The 12875-nt window shown below is 42.2% G+C and overlaps 1 protein-coding gene across 19 annotated transcripts in view; it reads right to left on the reverse strand.

Moving 5' to 3' along the window:
• Positions 1–7867: 7867 nt before the first annotated feature.
• Positions 7868–12875, reverse strand: part of MOBP (myelin associated oligodendrocyte basic protein) — a 47381-nt gene continuing 42373 nt past the window's right edge. For all 19 annotated transcript variants that reach the window (XM_070492326.1, XM_070492331.1, XM_070492337.1 and 16 more), the window contains 2 exons: positions 9949–10032; positions 7868–9832 (listed from right to left, as the gene is read on the reverse strand). The gene's annotated coding sequence lies outside the window, so the exon portion shown is untranslated. The remainder of the gene's footprint in view (positions 9833–9948; positions 10033–12875) is intronic.

The raw sequence follows: 12875 nt of genomic DNA on the forward strand, positions 1-12875 counted from the left end.
GAAAATTTGCAGGAATTGTTATGAATATAAACCAGGACTTGCTCTTTAATCCAGGCTTCTATATCCTCCCAGTTTCCCTGGACCTTACTTTCTTCACTTACATGTCTTGGAGATTATTCAGCAACAACAAATAAAGCTTTTATTCAGTTTTCAAGTATTATATATTATTCCATTATATGAATTTTCAATAATTGATTTGACAAGTTTTATTAATGAAATTGAAGTCAAAAAACTCTGTATTCAAGTATGAAGGTAGAATGAAATGCATTAATTAGCGATGAATAACTTTTAAAGATAAATGAGAAAGACTCTGCATTTAATTACACAAAATGCTTATAAATATAGTGGTTTTCATTTGCTCTATCTTCATAAAACAATCCATACCTAGAATTCCAGGTGAGCATGGATGTATGCATTCCTCAGTCCTCTACATCTATAACGTGCCTGAGTACATGAGGGGTATCAGGTTACCCATATTACAATTACAGGAATACCTATGCAGAAGTGAATGATGTCCAGGGCGCAACCTATGACCTGTAAAATCTTGGGAAATGTTACCCACTTGTAGGCCTTTCCTCAAAACTGAAACAATTTGCTATCTTCCCATTCTCTCTTCCAGCTGTGTAGAGAACAGAAGTCGTTTCATACTTTGTGATTTTCTACTACATTCTTCGTATTATTACTCATTTACTTAACTTATTTTCTGCCACCTTCTATAGAAGACTTGAAGAATACACACACTCAAGAAAGTAGAAAGCTATAAATCTATAAAAGTTGAGTCCAGGAAAATGCAGACGAACAAACTGAAGACAAAAGTTAAGAATGCACAGACATGAGGAGTGGCAAGAACACTTTATTGTTCACCAAAATCTGTTTTTCTTCTTCTTTGCTACATGACTAGACTGCATTCCCCTGCCTCCCTTGTAGTTAAGGCCCTTTGTTTGAATTTCAGCCAATGGGATGTGAACAGAAGTGATATGTGCTACTTCTGACTGTGGTCCATGAAAACCTTCCTATTGCATTCTTCCACACTCTTTCCTCCTTCTACTTGACTGAGAAGGACATGACAATAGTGACATTGGAAGCTCTGTACCGAGGATGGCAGAGCCTCTGCCATCCTAGGTCCTTAAATGACTGTGTGGAGGAGAGATGCCCAGTCGATCTATACGCCTGCCCAGGATTGTCATCTGAGCCAAGGCACAAATTTTAAGTGGTTTTGAGCCACTAATCAGTTGTGAACGTGTTTGTTACTCCAGCCTCCTGTAGCCTAAGTAATATACGTGATTGACACAAAGCACAGTAAACTCATATTTTCTATTTGGATTTCAGCAGCTCTTTTAACAGGTAGGAAATAGTTTAAACAACCTTCACCCAGCAAACAGCAATTCAAGGCATGCCTGGCTTTAGAACTGAGTTAGTCTTGACTCTCAGTATTGGAGTAGGTCTCAGCTGGAACAGGGGGTTAGTTAGTTTTCCAAAAGATTAAGCACAGAACACTTGGGCAGTGTTATTAGTGAGTCTGAGGAAACTTCTGGGGCAGGAAGTGTCCAGTTGAAGGACATCATCAGTTGAAAACATACAGGACTGTGACTGGAGATTGAGGAACCCATGTTGCCTGTGAGTCACTGAGTTGGAACCAGGAAGAAGAGCTGTGGTCAGTGTCTGGAGTCAGGTAAGCTGGCAAAGTCAAGAAGCCCAGGGTCAACATGGAAGTCAAGAAATCCAGGGACCAAACTGCTGGCTTCAAATCTCAGCTTCACTCCTACCTAGTAATTGTGGAATGTTGGGCAACTTATTAATATCTCTGGGCTGATTTATTTCTTCTTCCATAAAACTTAGGTAATAAAGCTGTGTATCTCAAAGGGTTGTTGGGAAATTAAATGTATCCGAAGTGCTTAATTCACTGGCACATAGTAAGCACTCAATACGATGACTATTTTTTATTAAGATGAATGAAAAAGCTGATGTAGCACACCTGGGGGTAATCAGGATCCAGCACAAACCAGTGGCTTGGCCAGAAAGGGTTGAGAACCAGGGCTTTGCTCTATCCAGAGATTGCCATCTGAAGCTGCAGCCTAAGACCTTTGGTCTTGCCCCACCTGGATTTGGAGTGTGGAGCAGCTGGGTTACACCACTACCCTACAAGCCCTTGTGACTCATCACCAATGGCCACCAATGGCCAGATAGCATGTAGGAGCATCCTGGCCACTTACATGAGGGAGAAGGCAGCAAAAGCAGGAGTCACCCATCTCTGAGGGAAGACACCCCTAAGATCTGCCAGCTCTGCAGGGGACATGAGGCAGTTTCAGTTCATTGAGATTTACCAGGAAAAGAAGGCTGAGAAGCAGAGCTTGCGTGGTTGTCAGAATCTCAGATCCTCGGAATATCAGCTGTGTAACATTTAGGTGAGTCTCTGAACTTCATTTTTTTCTCATCTAAAATATGATCATAAAAAGCTGCATTATGGGCCAGCCTGGTGGCGCAGCAGTTAAGTTCGCACATTCTGGTTCCGTGGCCCAGGGTTTGCCAGCTCGGATCCCAGGTGCGGACCTACATACCACTTGTCAAGCCATGCTGTGGCAGGTAACCAACATAAAACAGAGGAAGATGGGCATGGATGTTAGCTCAGGGCCAGTCTTCCTCAGCAAAAAGATGAGGATTGGCAGCAGATGTTAGCTCAGGGCTAATCTTCTTCAAAAAAAGCTGCATTATGACTAAGATAACATGTTATTATATGAAATACTGAATAGGGAATAGCTCACTAAATCTTTAACACATGTCAGTGGAAGGGGGAGAATGGTGTTGATATGGTCTGTGCTGATGTGTTAGTGGCTGGGCCAAGCGTGGGAACAACTCAGTTTACTCCAAAAATCACACTTGGAAGCATTGTTGGTTGTGATTAAACACAATCTCCAGTGTGTGGTGAGTTGGTTCTGGTGCTCTAAAGCACCTTTGAAGCTCTGTGAATGAGTCTATGCTCCATCCAGTGAGCCAGTCTCAGAATCTCCCATTTCCTCAGTGTTATCCCCTTGTTCCCAGTGCTACCCTCAGCCATAGTTTGGGATACCTTGCTACTCTCTGCTCCAGTGTCTCCATATGGCCTCATGGACCTCCATTGCCCACTGTGTTATGGCTTCTGGTTCACAGACAGAAGCTATGGATGGTTGTGTTTGCACTGCCTTTAGTACTGGGCTTTCAATAGTTCCACTCTGTGTTAGACCCTCTTCTAGAACCTTACCGTGGATTGAGTTCTTAGGTACAATGAACATCTGCTCCAGACTTTGCAAGGAAATCTTAATTCCATGAAGTGGCCTTATCTCCTGCTTTGCTCCTACGTGCCTGCTATTCTCCATCCATGCTGAAGAACTTGAAGACCCAGTTCGTGCCTCTGCATGACGTACACGGTATTATCTCAGCTTGGAGTGTCTGCTCCCTGGGAAGTATAGGGACATGGCCATTAAGTCTTTGTGCCATTTTCAGGTGAGGAAATTTACTCTAAGTCCAACAGATGAATTTCCACCTTTTCAGCATTAGACTCCAATCCCTCATCAACTTTTTCCCGAACTTTTACAACCGCCTCCTATGTGTTTTCCCTGCCAGTCTTTCCCCACTCAAATCTGTCCTCACTGCTTCCAGAATGATGTCACTTACTAAATTGCTCTTAGTGATAGAAAGTGTCTTGAACCCTGGGTCAGGAAGTGTGTCTTCCAGGGCAGCTTCAATGAGAGACTCAGGGAAAATCACTTACCTTCTCTAGGACTCAGTTTCTTCGCCTGTAAATTAGGTATGTTGGACTATGTGAACTCTGATGTCTGTACTTGTTTTATAGGTCTGTGATTACAACTTGTCTTATGGACTCAGATGACATCTATTCATGGAGACATTTCTGACTATAAAACTTCACCTGCTCTTAGGAGAAACTGTGGAATCCATTCTGTGTAAAACTAATGTTAGTGAAGAATTAATTTGGGCAAAATGCTTTCCGGTATATAAAAGAACAGAAAGATATTGACCGTACAATGAGGGAGATGATCAATGGGGTGTGCTTGTATCTTGGGATGGAGGCATGGAGGCCCGTAGGTACTAGAATTTAGTTAGAAGTACAGAGGCAGAAGCAGATGGAGCAGGAGATTCTCAGTATCAAGAAGGAAGAAGCCACTGCCCAGGACCTAGAGGGAAGCAGAGCTGGGCTACACAGTTCAGATAGTGACGGCAAGAACCAGGAAGAAGCAGGGCAGCATCCAAAAACCACGTGATAAAAATCCAGTCTGAATAAGGAAGACAAGTGGGGGAACTAGGAGAGGAGGAGTGGATATGAGTGAATTTGTATGTGGAATGTTATTTTGGTGATGGACTCACCAGCATATGTCTATAGAAATGGGATAGCATTATATTAATACTTCAAAGACAACTTCAAGTTCCCAACTTGTGAAGGAAGGAATTTGAACCCTTCAAAATAGCCCTAAATTTCTGAGTGTTCACAATGGGGCTGACAACAAGCCTTCCTCAGCAATTATCGTTAAAGTCTGCCTTTTGTTCTCTTCAAGTTGCTGTGCATCATCTGCAAAGGCCCCCGTGTCTCCCCCTTACTAAAAATCTAGAGAGAGCGCCTTCTGGATTCTTTTACCTACATCCAGGCAAGAGGTGTTCAATGGAGTCCAGAGCAGTATCCCCCAGATTGCCACAAATTACGTTCAGTGACTTAAAGAGCAGGAAAGGAGGGTGCTCGTATGTTGACGCCTCCTCTTTTGCCCTCTTTCCGGGGTCTCACCTTTCCTTCAGAGATGTTAGAAACAAGGAGGACAGTGTGCTGAGAGCAGTAAGCTGTCTTGATCACTACGAATCCAGTTTGACTTGTAAGCCCCCAGGGCGAGTTCTTACTGTGACACCCAGAGAGAGAAGAAGAGAAGGCAAACCTGCCAATTCTGAGTGATTGACACTGACCGTGGGCAGTGCTCAGAGGCTCACAAACACCCATTCTTGGATTGATTTATTTTTATTTATACAAAGCCAGAAACCCTCTTTTCTTTGTTCCTCCTTTAAGCCCACTCAGTTTCCACCCAATACCTGCATCCTGCCGTCCACTGGACAGTCCCACAGTGCTGCTGACTCTCTGCCCAAAGCAGGCTTCCACCACCATCTCCTTCGGGGAGTGGTTGGACCTCCTGCTTGCGTATGTCTGGCACCGTGCTATCCTTTATTGGTGACAAACCTGTTGTTAGTTGGTTTCCTTCCAATTTTGTGTAAACCATAGTGAGTTTAAGATGCAGATTTTGCAAAGAACCAGATGTTATCAGAAGTACCAGTTGGTGTTAAAATGACCTTTTGGGGCCAGTCCCAGTAGCCCAGTGGTTAAGTTTGGTGTGCTCGTCTTTGGTGGCCCAGGTTCTGTTCCTGGGCACGGACCTACACCACCCTGGAGGCCCACATGCTAAAAAATAGAGGAAGATTGGCACAGATGTTAGCTCAGGGTGAATCTACCTCAGTAAATAAAAGGGACCTCTTTTTTCACTTGTTATATCATACGTTTTGTTCTCACGGACGCCAATAGACGGTATATTGACCTGTTTTTCCACTTGATGTTTGTACTTGTGGCTGTTTAGTGCCAGCGTGTTTTCCTCACACATTTGTGACAAACTTACCCCTTATCCTGCTGCTTCCTGTTCCTTCACTTATTTCCCATACCGCCTTAACTTTAAAATCTCCTTAGAGAGATAAGCTCAGTTAAAATTTACATTTTATGACATATTTTCCTTTTATTCTATCTTTCTCCTTTTAGTTTTTAACTAGCTTTGACCCTTCTTCACCAGCAAACTTTTTTCTGTTTGATATTGCCCTCTCAAAGTGTTCCATTCGTCAGGATCTTTTAACATTTTGTGACATCTGGAGGACTTTTTCCCCTTGGAGTGAGGCACAGTGAGGCCCACTGTGGTTGGAGAAGCTGGTGATTTGCCATCTGAGGTGCACAGCCACGTGGGAATAGAAATAATCTTGAAAGAGGGTATAGAACCCTTGCCTGTGCAAAGTGAGTCATTGTTGGATAAATGGCCACAAGCAACATGACCTATCTTGCACTAGGACACATGTGCTGGCTAGTTGATAAACTCAGCAAAGCTTTCAGAGGATGCCTCTCTCCGCTGCGCAACTGCTGCTGGCAATACTTAGGAAAGATTATAATTTACTGCCAGGAGGATAAGAGAAACAACTCTGAAAGGTCGCTCACAGCATCACCAAAAATCCCGATTCTCTCTCCAATCTGCTTGCATCCTTTTCTATCAAATAAACCACATTTTGCAGAGATCTTTGGAACATTGATAATGTCCTATGATACCCCTTCTGGTTCCGTACAGGAAAGGTACACCTGTACTCCTACAGGTTCACCTCCTTATAGGAAAAAACAGCATCCTGTATTTTCAAACAGATGGTTATAAAAACTTCAGCGTGGGCCTCACATAATGTGTGTTAATCAATATGCAGCCTTTTCAGTAAACAATTTCAGAAACCAGGTGTGCTTTTCAGGTAATTCTTTTTTATCTTCTCTTTTGCATCATTATGGATTTATGACTCTCTGATTCCCTAATGCAACCTTGCTTTCTCTCAACATCTGGAATTCACATACTAATCCTGATTTCTTGTCCCTGCCCAGAAACATGGAATCAACTCTCCTCCAAGGGCATTTGTTCCTTCCGCTGGAGGAGAGTTTCAGAAGACACAGGCACTAGTTCTGCAAATAAACTTGCTCCACATTTTGACTGGAATTTGGCAGGATGGCAGCAAAAGCATCCAGCAGCATAAATCACTGTAGGGACAGAACAGATAATGCCTCCTTTAAAAAGTGTCCATGGTTCTTATTGACATTTCCAATTCGCCTCTATTTTAATAAGTTCTTCTTGCCTTACTCTAACAGAAGAGTTTATTAATCCATTTTTGAACAACTAATTTTTCTTGTCCATTAATGTTAATAACAAAAAGCTATATATTAACATATCAAACCATGGCTCTAAATTTCAGCATTGCCTCCCCAAAATTCAGAAGCCTCCATATCTTTTCTTCTTTCTGGACCCTCAGCTCAGCCATCCTGAAACTGGCTTCAGAGGGTGCAGGTCCCATTGATTCTTTGGTCAGCGTTGGCTTAGCACTAATATCCGAAAGGAAAGAAGCCCCAGCCTCTGTCTAGGGGAAAACCAAAGAATCTAAGAGTTCAGAACACTCACTGTGGTACATAGATATCTTGTTGGCTTAATAAAAAGTAATAATAAAGTACAGATTATAGACAAATACCATTTCTCAAAGTTTAAAAGAAATCTGTCAATTTTCTCCACTTGAGCTCCCCAGTTTGAATTCATTTTATTTTCCCTTTATATTTTTCCTTTCACTAGTGCCTTTGTATATTTATGGAGCAGAATTTTTAGTAAAAAATTGCAGTTTCACAGAAGCCCATAGGTACGTGCAGTGGTTTGTAGCGACTCAGAAGAGTTGCCTGTCAACATCTCTTCCCACTTCTGCATTCAGTGACATCACGTTTATCGCTTGCACTCAGCTGTAGTGGAAGTATTTACACCATGGAAATTGGCAAACACCATAAATCAGGACTTTTCACCCAGATAGCCGGTTGTTAAGCATTTACAGAACAACTCTGGGTACACACATCAGTTTTCCCCAAACCAGTGAAAATGTCAGAATATAAAATCAATTAACTTCCAGAATTATCAAAGTAATATGCCAAACATTATGGTTGGGAATTCACACTCAAGAAATTTACATAGAATAGCTTTTGGAGCTTTATATAACTTCTGCAATATTTACTGCATAGTGCTCCCCAGAAACAACCCTTAAAAGACAAAAAATACAATCGAATTATAGCACATTTTAGTAAGAATATCCAAGGCACATTAATTTATTTGTACATCAGCTTCAAGTAATTTCCATACATGTTTTTATCTATCCCCAGAGGGTTTTATTTCCACAACAGACGAACATAAAGAATTCAGGGATTTCTGTTTATTAACATTTCTGTGCTAATGTCCAATTTTTCATGTGAATTAATGCACTCGGTGCTCTCTCCTCCCCAGCTGCTCACTCTGTAGTAACTGTGTATCTCCTGGATGATATGGAGGATAGAACCTAGCAAGCTCTGAGTGTGGGGTCTGGCTTTGCCAAAATCTAAAACGGGCTGAAGAAATATTAAGCTTCCTTATTGGGTCTGAGTGGGGCTGGCCCACTAATTTGTTCTTTCTAGTAGTCTGTCATGGCACCCCTGGTGTTATTCCCAGGAATGTAATGGCCTCGGATATCTCATTGTTGGAAACTGTTCATAGTAGAGGTCTTCATTTTGTTGTTCATTTAGCACCTGAATTGAGGCAGGAGAAATATTTCTACCTGAAAGCTCTGTGGAGTTCAATTCCCCTGCCTTTTTATTGCCACTTCCACAGAGAAGTGGCCTCCCCAAGTGAGGAAGCCAGGACACTCTGGCCTTGCCCTCCAGCTGCCCTGGGACAGTACTTGGCCTGATTTCTCTTTCTGGGGGTGTGGCATTCTGAGCTAAATCTCATCTGAGTCTACCACTCTTCCTCCCTACTCTCTGGCATTCCCTCTCATCCCAGCCCTACACCTTGAACAGATCTCTCTCTGGCATTGCCCCCATATTTTTGCTTGCCCCTTAAACTTGGCAGGGTCTGGCTGTGCTCACTTGAGGGCACAGGGTCATTCCTTGTTGGAGCATCTGCCTGTGCTTGGCCATGCCAGCTCCCAGCACCAGACTGTTCCAGATGCCCCCTCTCTCCCTCACTGAGTTCCCTCTACCTAACACCGCCCATTTTACATCCCTCCACATTCTACAACATTCTATTATCTTCTACTGTGTTTTCCTACCTATTAATAAGGAAGTTTGTGAGGGACGGGTGAATTCTAACTCTTCCCCCTTTTCTCCGTGTCAGAAAGCTGCAGAAGCCACAGTACAACCCAGATCCAAAATTGACTCAGAACCAGAGGTTTTGTTATCTAAGACTTGTAACCTTGGAGAGACCCCAGGCTTATCATCAGCCTCCCACTTATCTCTCCAAAAACATTTGTGTCTGGCTAATAGTGTTGACCATTTCTATAGCACTTTTAATTTCTGTTATTTCTTCAAGCCAGGAATTATTTCAAATATTTTTGATTTCCAAGAGGACAGATATTTCTTGGATAGCCTTTTATTTTGTTGTCTTTTTAAATTCTATTGGAGTATTCAGAGAGTGTGAGATCTTACAGTTTCTGCTTATTGGGCAATTATGCTTTTGTGGGTTATTAAAATCTACGCAGAGGGCATCATATTGCATTTACCATCTACTATTTGCTTTTTGTATTCCTAATTTTTCCCCCAAATTTATCTCCCTCATCTGGGTGTATCTGATTCATTTATTTTAACTGCTGTTTAGGATTTTGTTTATGAATGTGCATTTATTGATTCACTCATTCTCCTATTGGTGGACATTTTGATTAATTTCTTTCTCTTTCTCTCTTTTTTCAATGAGATACAGTGCTTCACTGAGCATATGTATATGTATCTCCTTTTTCAATGAATGCCAGTTTTCTCTCAGGTGGGTGCCTGAAATTGTAATTGCTTGATCATAGGTTATACAATATCCTGCTTTGCACATATCCCTCGACTTCACCCCAAAGGTGTTGTAATAGTTTACAAATTTCTATCGGTAGCTTATGAGACTTTTCCCCATATCCTCGCCAACACTTGATAATTTTTAATTTTTGCCATTATGATGGTTGTACAACGATATCTTTTTTTGGCACATCTCTGAAGAAAGATATATGTCTTCAGACTGAAGAAACTTGAATCCTGAGCAAAATAAATAAAAATAAAACCATGCTTAGTGACATCACAGTGAAACTTCAAAACACCAAAGACAAAGAAAAATCTTAAAAGCAACTAAAGGGAAAATATAATTTACTTACAATGGAAGGACAAGTACACTGACAGCAGATTTTTCACTGGCAACTATAGAGGTCAGCAGACAATAGGATGATACCTTCAAAATGCTGTTGGGGGGAGAAAAATACCTGTCAACCAGAAGTCTGTATTACTCTCCCAGTGGCTAGATCTGTGCAGCCTTGATTGGCCTCCCCCATCTTCTCCAGAAATAGACACTGCTCCTTGACCAAAGGGGTGGGTAGGTGTCTGAAGCTGGGAAAATCCTAGAACCTCATACCCTCTGGTCACATGAATGGTCCAAAGAGTAGGCATATAAACAAAGAAATACAGAAAGAGCTGTGGACACAGCCCTGCCTTCTCCAAGCTTTGGAGATGCATCCTCTTTGTTTTGGTCACTTGCATCTGAGAGTCCTGAGAGGAAGCATTTTGAGGAAGAGAGAGAGAGAGGCAATTTAAGAGGTCCTAATCAGAGCTCATTTTTTAACTACCTGGAGGTATAAGTGGTAGGGGGCAGGTGAGATGTGTGGACTGGAAAGCTGTACCCAACCACTGTGCAAGATGGGAGACAGAGGCAACCAACAAAGCACTAGATAAAAGCATTGCCCACCAGTAGATGAACTTTGATAGGCCCCTCCTTTCAGCAACTTTCCAGCTCAGAAAATAGAGCAACTCAATTTGTGTACACTCCCACCACAATCACAGAAACCACATGGATCTGAATGTCCTTGTGTTGTATGTCTATATTCAAACTAAAGACAACATAATCCATCTAAATCACAGAATTTCAGGACTGTAGGAGAAAGTTACCATATAACATTGTTCTAAATCAGTTACATCCCAATGGGGGTCTAAAATGTTCAGAAAACTGAGCTGCCTTAAGAAACAACATTATAAAGCTTTGTTGGGTGATATGTATACACTAATGCTTTCTCATTTCCCCAGCAATTTGAGTTTCACAAGTCGGAAGAGAGAGGAAGTTGGAATGACATGCCAACCGAACCTCCTTCTGTATGGGTAAAGAGCATCAAAGGTTTGGCCCTACCAGGAGCCCTGTACCTCCCACTGCTTATGGTTTTGAACAAGAGAAAGACTAGGAATGGAAGGGAGGGACCCACTTCTCCCACAGCACATGAAGCAGCAGAAGGAAAAAGCCACAAAAAGGGAAAGAATCATTCTCTCTCTCTTTCTTTGTCTCTGTCTGTTTCTCTCTCTCTCTCTCTCTCTCTCACCCACACACACACACACGCTCACACACAAACACACATGTTTTGAACTCCAGAGGTTCTTTTATTAGGACCCCAAGAGCTCACCGAAAGGAAACTTATACCAGAAGAAAAGGAAGGTATCGCAGGAGAAGGGGGTTCAAGTATTTGGCTGAGGACTTTTGGAGACTTGAGACAATGCAAGTAACAGCACATTAAAACTGCAGGTGAAAGCAAATTAAGGAAGTAGATTCAGCAATGACATAACCATCCTAATTCAGGAGAGCATATCTGTAGGGCATGTGACATCTTGGCATCAGGCCATTTGGGGAAGAGAAGAAAACTGGGATGGGGAGATCTGGAGTCAGAATTCACCTACCTATGAGTGAGCACCCCTCTCAGAGGCCATTCTTGGTCACCTAACAGTGGGAACCTGCATGAGTCAAAGTGCTTCTGGTTTGGTGAGAATCTCAGGTAGAACCTGGTAACAAGATCCGGAGAAGGCAGCGAAGACGATGTGAAGCCCAAGCAATAAAAATGTAGGAAGGTTGTAGGTAGCTCTGCCGGAAATCTAAAAACCAAGATCTTTTGCCAATTTAAGTTGTAGAAAAACAGATAAGTGAGGGAAAGAGAGGAAAGGAAGACAGGAGCTGAAAGACAAGGAAGGAGTGGCAATTGGAGGGGGCGCATGGGAGCCTGGAGTGGGGAGGAAGCTGTGGTCTCCTGTCTCTCGATGTTTCCAACCTCCCATCCCTACCTGCTGAGATTGGTGAGCAAATCAGATAAGATTGCCAGTCTTAGAAAGAAGCTGTGGCTTAGAAAAAAGAATGGGCTTGAAGTTCTGAATAAATATGTTATGCAGCTGAAACAATTGATCTTGATCTTTGCATCGGAGGAGAAAAATCATAAGGAAGGAAATGGACAGGATCACTTTAAAAAGAAAGAGTTGGTTGGCAGACTAATACAGTAAGAAGATGAAAAATCAGGGAATTCAGATGGTACCAAAATCCACATTAACAAGAGTTAAGAAAACAGACATCGTTTACATTCCAAGCCCAATAACGAGGTGTCAGCAAGGCTGGACTGGAAGAAAAAAGTTGGAAAATGATTCTTTTTTTACTGCTTGCAACCAAAGCTCTAGTCGAAAATAAATGCAAAACCTTGCAGCTGGCAGTAGCGATCCTTAACGATCTCCATCAGCAGAAAACTATGATTCTATTAAAGGGTCTGACTCAGAAATTCTGCTTCCAGAAGCTTCTCTCTTCTAGAAAAGAAAGAACAGAAGCTGTCAGCTGCAGAAGGGGATATTACAGAGAATTTAAGAAATGGAGGGTGAATTATAGTGAAAACAGATTATGTAAAAATCTGTTGGATGACTATGCAGGGGGAGGAAAAAAAAAAAGAGAACATCAGGCTTTTTCTTTTTGGTGCATCAGATTTCTTCCAATACAGAAGAGAGATGCTGCCTTCCTGAAACAGAAATTGCAGATAACAAACCCAAAAATTTGTGTACTTCAGAGATCTCAGAAATAAAACCAAATGCAGGGAGATTTACTAAGTAACTCCCATCAACAAGAGGTCCTGGAAGCCAGGCGGGCTCCCACAGGACCCTCCCCATGACTGAGGGTCACTCTGCCCCCCAGTGTACCAAACACCTTTCTCCTGATATGCCTAGAAGTGAATTAATTAGCTGTGAATGGGCTTGCACCTAGGTAGAGGGACATATGAGGTGTCAGGAAAAACTTTGC

The sequence above is a fragment of the Equus asinus genome, chromosome 21 (assembly GCF_041296235.1).
Source record: "Equus asinus isolate D_3611 breed Donkey chromosome 21, EquAss-T2T_v2, whole genome shotgun sequence".
In the NCBI taxonomy this organism is placed as follows: Eukaryota; Metazoa; Chordata; class Mammalia; order Perissodactyla; family Equidae; genus Equus; species Equus asinus.